This window comes from Gossypium raimondii, chromosome 8 (genome assembly GCF_025698545.1).
Source record: "Gossypium raimondii isolate GPD5lz chromosome 8, ASM2569854v1, whole genome shotgun sequence".
Taxonomy (NCBI): domain Eukaryota; kingdom Viridiplantae; phylum Streptophyta; class Magnoliopsida; order Malvales; family Malvaceae; genus Gossypium; species Gossypium raimondii.
Window position 1 is genome coordinate 31,183,886 of NC_068572.1, and position 9,668 is coordinate 31,193,553.

A 9,668-nucleotide genomic window follows, 5' to 3' on the forward strand; every position below is an offset into this window, starting at 1 on the left:
TGGGTTTAGGGATTATAGATTAGGGATTATGGATTATGGATTAGGGGTTGGGATTTAAGGTTTAGGGGTTAAAGGGTTAGGGGTTTAGCGGTTAGACGTGTTAGGGGTTCAAAGTTAGGGATTTAGGGGTCGAGTTAGGGTTTTGGGTTTAGATTAATTATTTTTTTAATTTATATTTTAAATATGTTCTTATATAATTGTAAAAGAGATAATAATAAATTTGTTTAAGGTTTTTAGTTTAGGGTATATGATTAATTTAAGATTTAAGGCCGGTTTAGGAGTTCATATTTTAAGGTTTAGGGAGTATGAATTTAGGGTTTATGAATTAGGGATTATCGTTTAAGGGTTGGGATTTAAGGTTTAGGGGTTAGGGGTTAGATGTTAGGGGTTAAGAGTTAGGGATTTAAGGTTTAGGGATTCAGGGGTCGAGTTAAGGTTTTGAGTTTAGATTAATTATTTTTTAAATTTATATTTTAAATATGTTCTTATATAATTGTAAAAGAGATAATAATAAATCAAATATATTGAAATTATGAGTATAGTTTAAATTATTTAAGAGATATATAATAGATAGACTTTATATGTATTGAATGGTTAATTTAGGGTTTAAGGTTAAGGTTTACTTGAGATTTGTTAAATGATAAAATTTTATACAATTAATTAATACTTTTATATTTAAAAAATTTAATCTAAACCATTTGATATATTTAAATATTAGTTTAAATAGAATTAATAAATAAGTTCAAAAAAGTAATAGATTTATATGGATATTTAGGTATAATTATTTATTTTGGAGAGGACCAAATTATAAGAAAAAATACAAAAATAAAATGATATGGATATATAGGTAATTATTTAATTTAGATAATTCAAACTTAATAATTAATTACAACATTTTATCATTTGTTTTCTTATTAAAATATACAATATTTATTTTGAGAGTACTGTTTTTTTATTTTACAAAAATCAATTTATAAAAATAAAATAAAAAATTTTAGCATAGCAAAACCGTGTCATTTTGTTCAAAATGAAATAACTAAAAACGCCGCAAAAAATAAATCAATTTATAAAAAACAAAATAAAAAATTTTTAGAATAGCAAAACGGCGTCATTTTGTTCAAAATGAAAAATTCTTTGCGGCGCCGCCAAAGGTAAGCAATAGCATTTCACTTTAAAAAAAGAGTGCCATTTTATAAAATCCCCGATATCCCCAACTTTCCCCCCTAAAATCCCTAATTTCCCACATCCAAGAAAAAAACCAAAAAGCTTATTCAACTCTGTGTTTCTTCCCAACTGAAGCCAAGCCAGTTCTTGTTTGTTCTTCGTCTTAAAACTCTCAAATGGATGAAAGGGGTCCAAAATCAAAGAACCCAGAACCAGGAAACCAAGGAAATGATGAGAAAAAGAGCAAAAAGGGATTGCGACTATTAGCTCGAGTTAAACCATCTGAGATTTTCTTGAAATCTATAACCAAGGATGTTACCAATGTTCAGATTACATACCTTGTAGGTGCTTTTTCTTGTTCCTTACTAATGCAACATATTCTGTTTTTTATATCTCACAAAAGTAACATTCCAGACACTATTTTACAGTTGTCTAGTGTCTGAAAATATGGATATTTGCAGGGATTGAACTATGTTGGTTCAATGTGCTTTTCAGATTACGCATTTGTTCTTGTTGCTTCTAACGTTTTGCAATTTAAATGCATGGCTTGTGCGGCGAAGATTACGACATACAGCCTTGAGGTAATCAATATTCATAAGCTTATATAATTCATTTAAATATTAATTTCTAAGCCTTTCCTTTCAATTTCCAAAAACAAAAAATTGAACTCCACTCTGACAACACACACAAGCGCCTCTCACATTTCTACTTATTTTTAGGGTTCATTTTTCTTCTTTTATTAACCTAAATTTCATTTCTCCATCCCAAAAATCCTTGGATCAGGTAACTTTTCCAATAAAGCTCATTCAGTTTTATCCGTTAAATGTTTTTGCGGGTTAAAAATCAAAAATTTTTACTGTCCATTTGTTCATCTAAAACTTTTTTGATCCTGGGTTTTCTCTAATGTTAATAAAAAATCTTTATATTTGCTTCAAATTAAAAGTCTCTTCTCATGAAGAAAAGCAGCAAAATTATGATTTTTATTTTTCCGAGAATCTTGTTGTTCATTCTTGTTTGAAGATTAGATTTGATTGAAAATATTAATCTAAAATTCTGATTCTTTCCTTGTTTGGTTGGTTTGATAATGTGGTGCTTAGAATTAATAATAATGATGTTTTTGGAATGAAGTTGTAGCTAATGTTAATAGTTACAAGCCTTTGTGGGGGTAAAATATTCATCAACCTTGAGGTAATCAATATTCAAGTTACATACATATGATTAGAAATATTCATAAGCTTATATAATTCATCAACATACAATATTGGCATCTGCTCACCCATTGTTTTAGGTTTGTTGTTGTTGCAGGGAAGTGAGAAGCTCCTTCAGCTAGTCTCAAATTACTCCATGGTTTCAAACTTGAAGGATAATGAATCTGAAGTATGGAACCAATGATTCTTCATGTCACCAATAGGTAAGCTCATATATACAACTATGGGCATGTTCGGTTCTTCCAACTATGGGTACTTCAATGTTGCTTTTATGGTTTGGCAGCTTCACATGCATTAATATTTTTTTAGGCATAATTTGGAAATAACCCATCATTTTTTTCTTGGAAAACTGGAAAAAAAAAACAAACTGATAATTTTGTATGTTTTACATTTATGTTGTTCGATAGCTTGTTCTTATCAATACTTTTTTTTGGGATGTTAAATTTAAAGAAAAATCAATTATTTGGTTTTTCCTGCTTCATGTCTCGTTTTTGTTTGAGAGGAGTTTACGAAATCGAAAATACCCTGTAAATTGTATTTTATAAATATTCTTAACCATTATTGATTGTCTGGTCTCTTTGCTGTAATCTATGATGTTAGGGCCTTCACTAATTTTCTATTTGTCTATTAATGTACAGGAGCTGCGACAATATATTTTTTGATGTATTTAGTTGGCTTGCAGTTTATGGCTATATAGTAGAAGAGATAAGCATAAAGAAATGGTCGATCACCCACACTAATTTCCTGTCCTGAACAGTCTTCTTCATCCGTTAGTAGCCATTGTTTTGACAATCATGGTATAAGAGGATCACCCACATCAACAGTCATTGGACCTTCCAAGCATCGGCATTCAACTCTCGGGGATCCCAATTTTGTGGAGAATAACTTCAAGGTATTGAATAGATTAAAGATTTCCTTTTCTCACATTGTTGTGCGATATTTGATTAGTTCTCTATAATCCTTTGCGATATTTGCTTCAAGCCAATTGTTCTGCCCCCCTCAATTATTAGGAATGTTAAATCTTTATGTGGCTAATTGTTTGAGTATGCCTTATTGAGTTAATTATCTTTATGTGATGATAGTGGGTATGTTTTATTTTATTTTATTTTTGCAGTCTTGATTTGTTTGTAATTGGCGTATCCTTAATTCCTTTTGATATTTTTCTTGTATTTCAGAGTGGGAAAGACATCTTTGAAGAATCAGTATCCTTTATTTTGAGATACATGCTTTGTTTTAGCACATTATATATGATTGTTAGTTGCATTGAAAGACACACAATGACAATTACTAATTTGTTAAGAAAGATGTGATTACTTTGCAAAATTCAATTGTTTAAATTATTTTCATAGCCTACTTTGATTGCTGTTATTTGTGGGAAAATTAGTCTACATTCTTTAAGCTGATCTTAAACTGCTTCCTACATTGTTTCAGCCTTGGGAAGAAAGTTTACGGGATGCACACGAGTTTGGAAAACTTGTTCTATTTCAAAACTTGGATCCAACTTACTCTTCAGCAGAAGTGGAGGTAATATTTATTATGAATCACAATTAGGTTGTGTTTGAAGCATTTTGTATTTACACGCATAAATTTCTGTTTTCTTTCACTTTTCCTCTCCCTACATGTGTGGTTTGTACCTTTTATCTTTCTTATGAATAATGCATGTTTATATTGCAGGATATAGTTTGGAATGCCTTCAATGAAACTTGCGAGCAAAGATGGTGCAAAGCAGATGCATTGTATTTTTATTACCTTGCAATGTGTATAGTCATAGGCATGTTTAACTAGTCATCTGCTTTCTCATATGTATTATTTATTTTAGTTTTGATTCTAAATTTTATTTTTACTTTAATATTTACGACAACTTGAGTTCTAACTTTTAGATTTTAATTGTGTTATTAATTTATTATTTTAAATTCTAAAACTAAATTCATTAATTTTATATTTAGTTTTAAAGTTAAAATTTTCATATAAAATTTAATTTAAATACTATTTTTATTTATCCTTGAAAGTATATTTAAAGTTCAAATTTAAAAATAAAATAAAATAAAATATTTATCATAAAAATAAATATTATCTGATTAAAATAATATTTTTAAATGTTATGTTTTTAGTGGTGTTTTTGCAAGAAGCGTCACTAAAGGTTTGTTCTATAGCGGCATTTTTTGATAAAAGCGCCGCTAAAGGTCTTGATCTATAGCGGGGTTTGTACAAAAAGCGCCGCTAAAGGTCTTGATCTACAGCGGCGTTTGTGGGAAAATCGCCGCTAAAGGTCTTAAGCTATAGCGGCGTTTGTTGTAAAAGCGCCGCTAAAGATCCTAATCTATAGCGACGTTTATGGAAAAGCGCCGCTAAAGGTCCTGATCTATAGCGGCGTTTGTGAGGAAAGCGCCGCTAAAGGTCATGGTCTATAGCGGCATTTATTTCTAAAAATGCCGCAAACGTTTGCGGCGTTGACGACAGCGGCATTTTTTGCAGCGCTTTCAAAAGCGCCACAAATACTTTTAGCGGCACTAAAAAGCGCCGCTAAAGGCATAAAAAACGCCGCTAAAAACCTGTTTTGGTGTAGTGAGAGTAACCTTTTTCTTCTAAAGCCTCATCTTTAGTACTTAAGAAAAGAACCGAAGTAAACCTAGAATAGTCATCAACCAGCACAAAAGTATATTATTTTCCACCCACGCTAGTTGTCTTAATAAGACAAATAAGTCTATGTGAATTAGTTGAAGAAATCTACTACTTGATACATCATTAATAAGTTGAAAAGAGACTCTTTTATGTTTACCCTTAAAACATGCATCACAAACTTTATCTAAGTTAAAATCAATTTTAGGCAATCATCTTACTAAGTCATTTTTATTTAGTTTATGCAATAGGATCATGCTAGCATGTCCTAGTTTTTTATGTCATAATAAAGAATTATTTTCATTTTTAGCAACAAGGCATATGAGTGAATCATGTATATCCTCTAAATGCACCATGTATATATTTCTTATCCTATGTCCTACAAGCATAATGTTATTAGACACAATGTCAACTATTTTACATCCATTAGACTCAAAAATGACATTGATACCATTATCACACAATTAGCTAATACTAAGTAGATTATACTTAAGACCATTGACATAGAGAACATTTTCAATAAGAATTGAAGAGTTTTTACCAATAGAGTCGATTCCTTCTACTTGCCTTTTAAAGTAGTCACCAAATGTAACTGCTTCTTCATTTTTTGGCTTCAAATTAATAAAATGGATCTTGTCACCGATCATGTTCTTTGAGCATCTACTATCAAGGTACCATAAGTTTTTGAATGAATCCCTCACCTTGAAGCAATCCTCCTCTTACTACAAACATAGAATTAAACTTTGACTTTTGGCACCTAAATTCTTTTGGGTCCATAAGCATTAGTTCCTATAATTTTAGTCTCTTTTGGTATCCATTTTGAAATGATGTCTTTATCTTATTATTTATGAGTCCTTTAGGGATCCATACACTTTTAATAATCTTTCCTTTGTAAAAACTTGAGGGACCTTTATGTTTATAGAAATTAAAGCTAGTTTTGACAAATTTTTGTTTTGAGCTTTCTCCTCTTAAAAACCTTTTTTTAAAACTTTGTTAGAGTGAGATTTTTCACTTTTAAGCAACTCAAGTTGCTTTTTATGCTTATTATGAACCTTTTAAATAAAATCATGTAAGTCTTGGTTCTTTTCTCAAATTCATTTATGATTGCTTGTATATCATAAATTTTAATTTAAAGTTCATGATTGGCCTTGGAGATTGAACTATTTTCATATTTTAATTTTGAAATAATTTTCTTATATTTTGAAGCCATAGTTTCAAACTCAAAGCTGAGTTCATCAATAGGAATCTTGTAACTCACCAAAGGAATAGGAAATTAAAATAGATGAGTTGGAATTTACCTTTGTTTCATCGATGGCCATAAAGAAAATATTGACTACTTCTTGATCATCATTATCAAATGAATCCTCATCACTCCAAGTAGCAACATTAAGGACAATCAAACTTAATGTGTCTCGGTTTCTTACACTCATAGCCAATTGTCTAGCAAACATTGTCATCTCTTTATCCTCATCCAGATCGTCACTAGAATCACCTTATTCTATTGTGGATTTGAGAGTAATACCAATCTTATTCTTTTCAACTTTTTCTTCTTCTTCAACCCCTTATTTAATTCTCATCTCATGGGTGAGCAAAGAACCCATAAGCTCGTCTAATAAGAGTGTTTCCAAGTTCTTTACTTCTTTTATAGCAATCACTTTAGATTTCCATGACTTTGGCAAACTTCAAAGCATCTTTCTTACAACTTCTTCATTAGGATAAATTTTCCCATAATATTTGAGCTCATTAATGATTATTGTAAACCGATCAGACATAGTCTTGATATCTTCTTCAGGCTTCATCTTGAATGTTTCGTAGATGAGTGTGAGAATTCCCACTTTAGACTTCTTGACTTGACTAGTGCCCTCATGAGTGACTCCTAATTTGTCCCAAATTTCCTTGGCATTGGAACATGGTGATACCATACTATATTCTTTCGGGCTAAGTGCACAAAAGAGAGTGTGTGTAACCTTAGCATTGAGTTGTATGCTTCTCCTATCTTCCTCGTTTCATTCATTCTTGCTCTTTGGAACTAAGAGCTCTCATTCTTACTTGAGAAGTATGGATGGACCATCCATGATGATGTCCCATACTGCAAGATCATTGGCTTGTATGAACAACATTATACTAGTCTTCCAATAGGAATAATTAGCGTCATGGAAGTAAGGAGGTTTAGAAATAGATTGAGACTCACCAAGAAAAATAGAGCCGAAAGTAGACGTCATCTTGTGTGGTTTGAATTGACGAATGTTGAGCTACCTCGAGAATCTTCTCTTGGTTGTTATACCATCTTTTAGAGACTAAATCTAATACTAATTGTTAGCTCAATAGATCAAACCGAAATTACCAAGAGGGGGTGAATTGGGTTTTACAAATTTTGTGAAAGCTAAAGAGAAAGGATAGAAAAGTGAATACAAGAATTTAGAGTGGTTTGGCCCCAATTTCCTACTCCACTACCTCAGCTTTCCACAACTAAAGATTTTCTCAAATTCACTAATTTGATCAACCTTTGAGGATAAGGTTCAACCTTACAACTCCTTTAAGATTTCTACTCAAATTTTAAGACACTAACCCTCTCAAAGATATTACAAAAAACCAAACAAATAAATAATCCTTACAAGATCTGAGTGTTTGCAAATGAAGCGCAATTACAAACACTTGAGCAAAATAATGGAAATAAAGCTTACAACTGTATGAAAGAAAAATATGGAAGTATTTGGCACAAAGGTTGTTTGGTTGATAATTTACTTGAATATACATTATTGTTATTGTAGGATCTTTCGAAGCTGATATTTATACCCCTAAGTTGAATTCCAACCATTGTGGTTGTTGGAGATATGAATAGTCGTTGGGCATGTGAAAACTAAAGCATTTAATTCACCTGCAACATCGGGTATTGATACCAAATAAAAAAGTATCAATTTTTTTTTGCAATAAATGCTAAATCCAATGATCGTTGGAGCTGAAATATCGATACCAGACAAATTTTATTGATACCATATAAAAGGTATCGATACCGGATCGATACTTAGCTGAATTAGTGAAAAATAGAATGTCACATTGGTACTATTTTTCCAAAGGGTATCGATATTTTGAAGATATTGATACTTGGCCAAAAAAGGTATCGATACTTTTCGGCCTAGAGCTGTTCTAACTTGTTTGAAAAATAGTTTGACTTGTTAAAAGAATTTTTACTTGGTTAAAATCATTTTAGCTTGATTTTAAAGTTGATTCAAATTTTTTCTAAGAGTTCAAAATAAAGATTCAAATTTTTATCTCTTAGACTTCAATATGAAAAATCATTTTGTCAATTTTGTTTAATTTTTAAATTTTATTGAAAAACACTTTAATTTGTTATATCAAAACATATTGTCAAATAAAGCTTAGTTTAACAACTTCACACACACATACACTCACCAGTTATCTGAGAAGACATCAACATATGAATAAGCAATGTAAATTAACAAACATGAGTCATGATAAAAACTCACCAGAAATGCAACTTTACTTCAGCTCGAAGTTCATGTTCTAATAGTTCTACCCAAACCAGCAGCAACAACTACTTAAAAGATTATGAAACTCATATTAAAACTCCATGTACAAATAGTTTACTAACATATCAATTTCATACGACCTCTATGCAGGGCCTCTCACTCACACTCTATTGTTCACTCACACTCTATTATTCTTACGCCTTATAACATCCCTATTCTTCAGAAATCTTAACATACAAAGTTATAGAACTTACCAGGAGATTCAAAACATTCACACGTCAAACCAAAAATCTTAAATTCTAGTCCTAAAGAAAAAAAGATTGTTTTGGTTTAGGAAGAAGAACCAAAATGTAGAGCAGAAGGAAAGAAAGACCATTTGAAATGTTCCCTTTCTACTATACATACTTAGTTCCCCTTCAATAGATAATGACAAGTGTCAAATGCATACTCAAATTTTCCCTTAAATGCCCTACCAAAATCGAGAAAAATATAAAAGGAAATTCGGAGGCAAATACTATTTAACTAATCAAGTCTATTCAGTTGACTCTTAACCAATCTCATTGCAGGACCCACTTACATGGTTTTCGATAAAAGTGAGTGTACCATACCCCTGGCGGTAACTCATATGTAGTGTGGTCTTAAAGACACTTTAGTCCCCTACATCTTTCTCATATACTTAGTAGGCACTTTTACTCAGCCAAAACTATGAGGCGTACCCTTCATTTGTCGTACTCTTTCTTCAATTGAAGAATACCCCGAGATGAAATCCTTAGATACTTCCATAGGTAGTTATTTTATGGGCCAAACTAGTTAACCAAAAGTTTGTAAAATGGCAGACTATGCTACCATAGTGTGCCAGAATGGTAACATGTATGCCTACTTACCCTTTTCCTTAGATCCTGTAACACCCCTAACACATCTCCGTTGTTAGATTAGGGTTACAGAGTATTACGATGCATATCAGATACAAATAACATCATTTAAACATACACTTATTCATTTACAAATTAATAATTCAAGTCAAACAATATTCTTATCATACAAACATTTACAAGTCTTATATTGAGTATACAAGACCTAAAAAAATTACTTTGGAATTAATTAAGGATCAATCTAAATCAAACTAGAAAATATGAAAAATTTTGAAACAGAGGTCACACGGTCGTGTGGCTCAGGGACATGATCG

At 31.3% G+C, this 9,668-nt stretch overlaps 1 long non-coding RNA gene across 1 annotated transcript; it reads left to right on the forward strand.

The window, feature by feature from the left end:
* Positions 1 to 1,241: 1,241 nt before the first annotated feature.
* On the forward strand, positions 1,242 to 3,371 carry LOC105791214 (uncharacterized). Its single transcript, XR_008198331.1, has 3 exons — positions 1,242 to 1,745; positions 2,470 to 2,575; positions 3,011 to 3,371. It is a non-coding gene; the product is annotated as an uncharacterized LOC105791214 (long non-coding RNA).
* Positions 3,372 to 9,668: the final 6,297 nt, after the last annotated feature.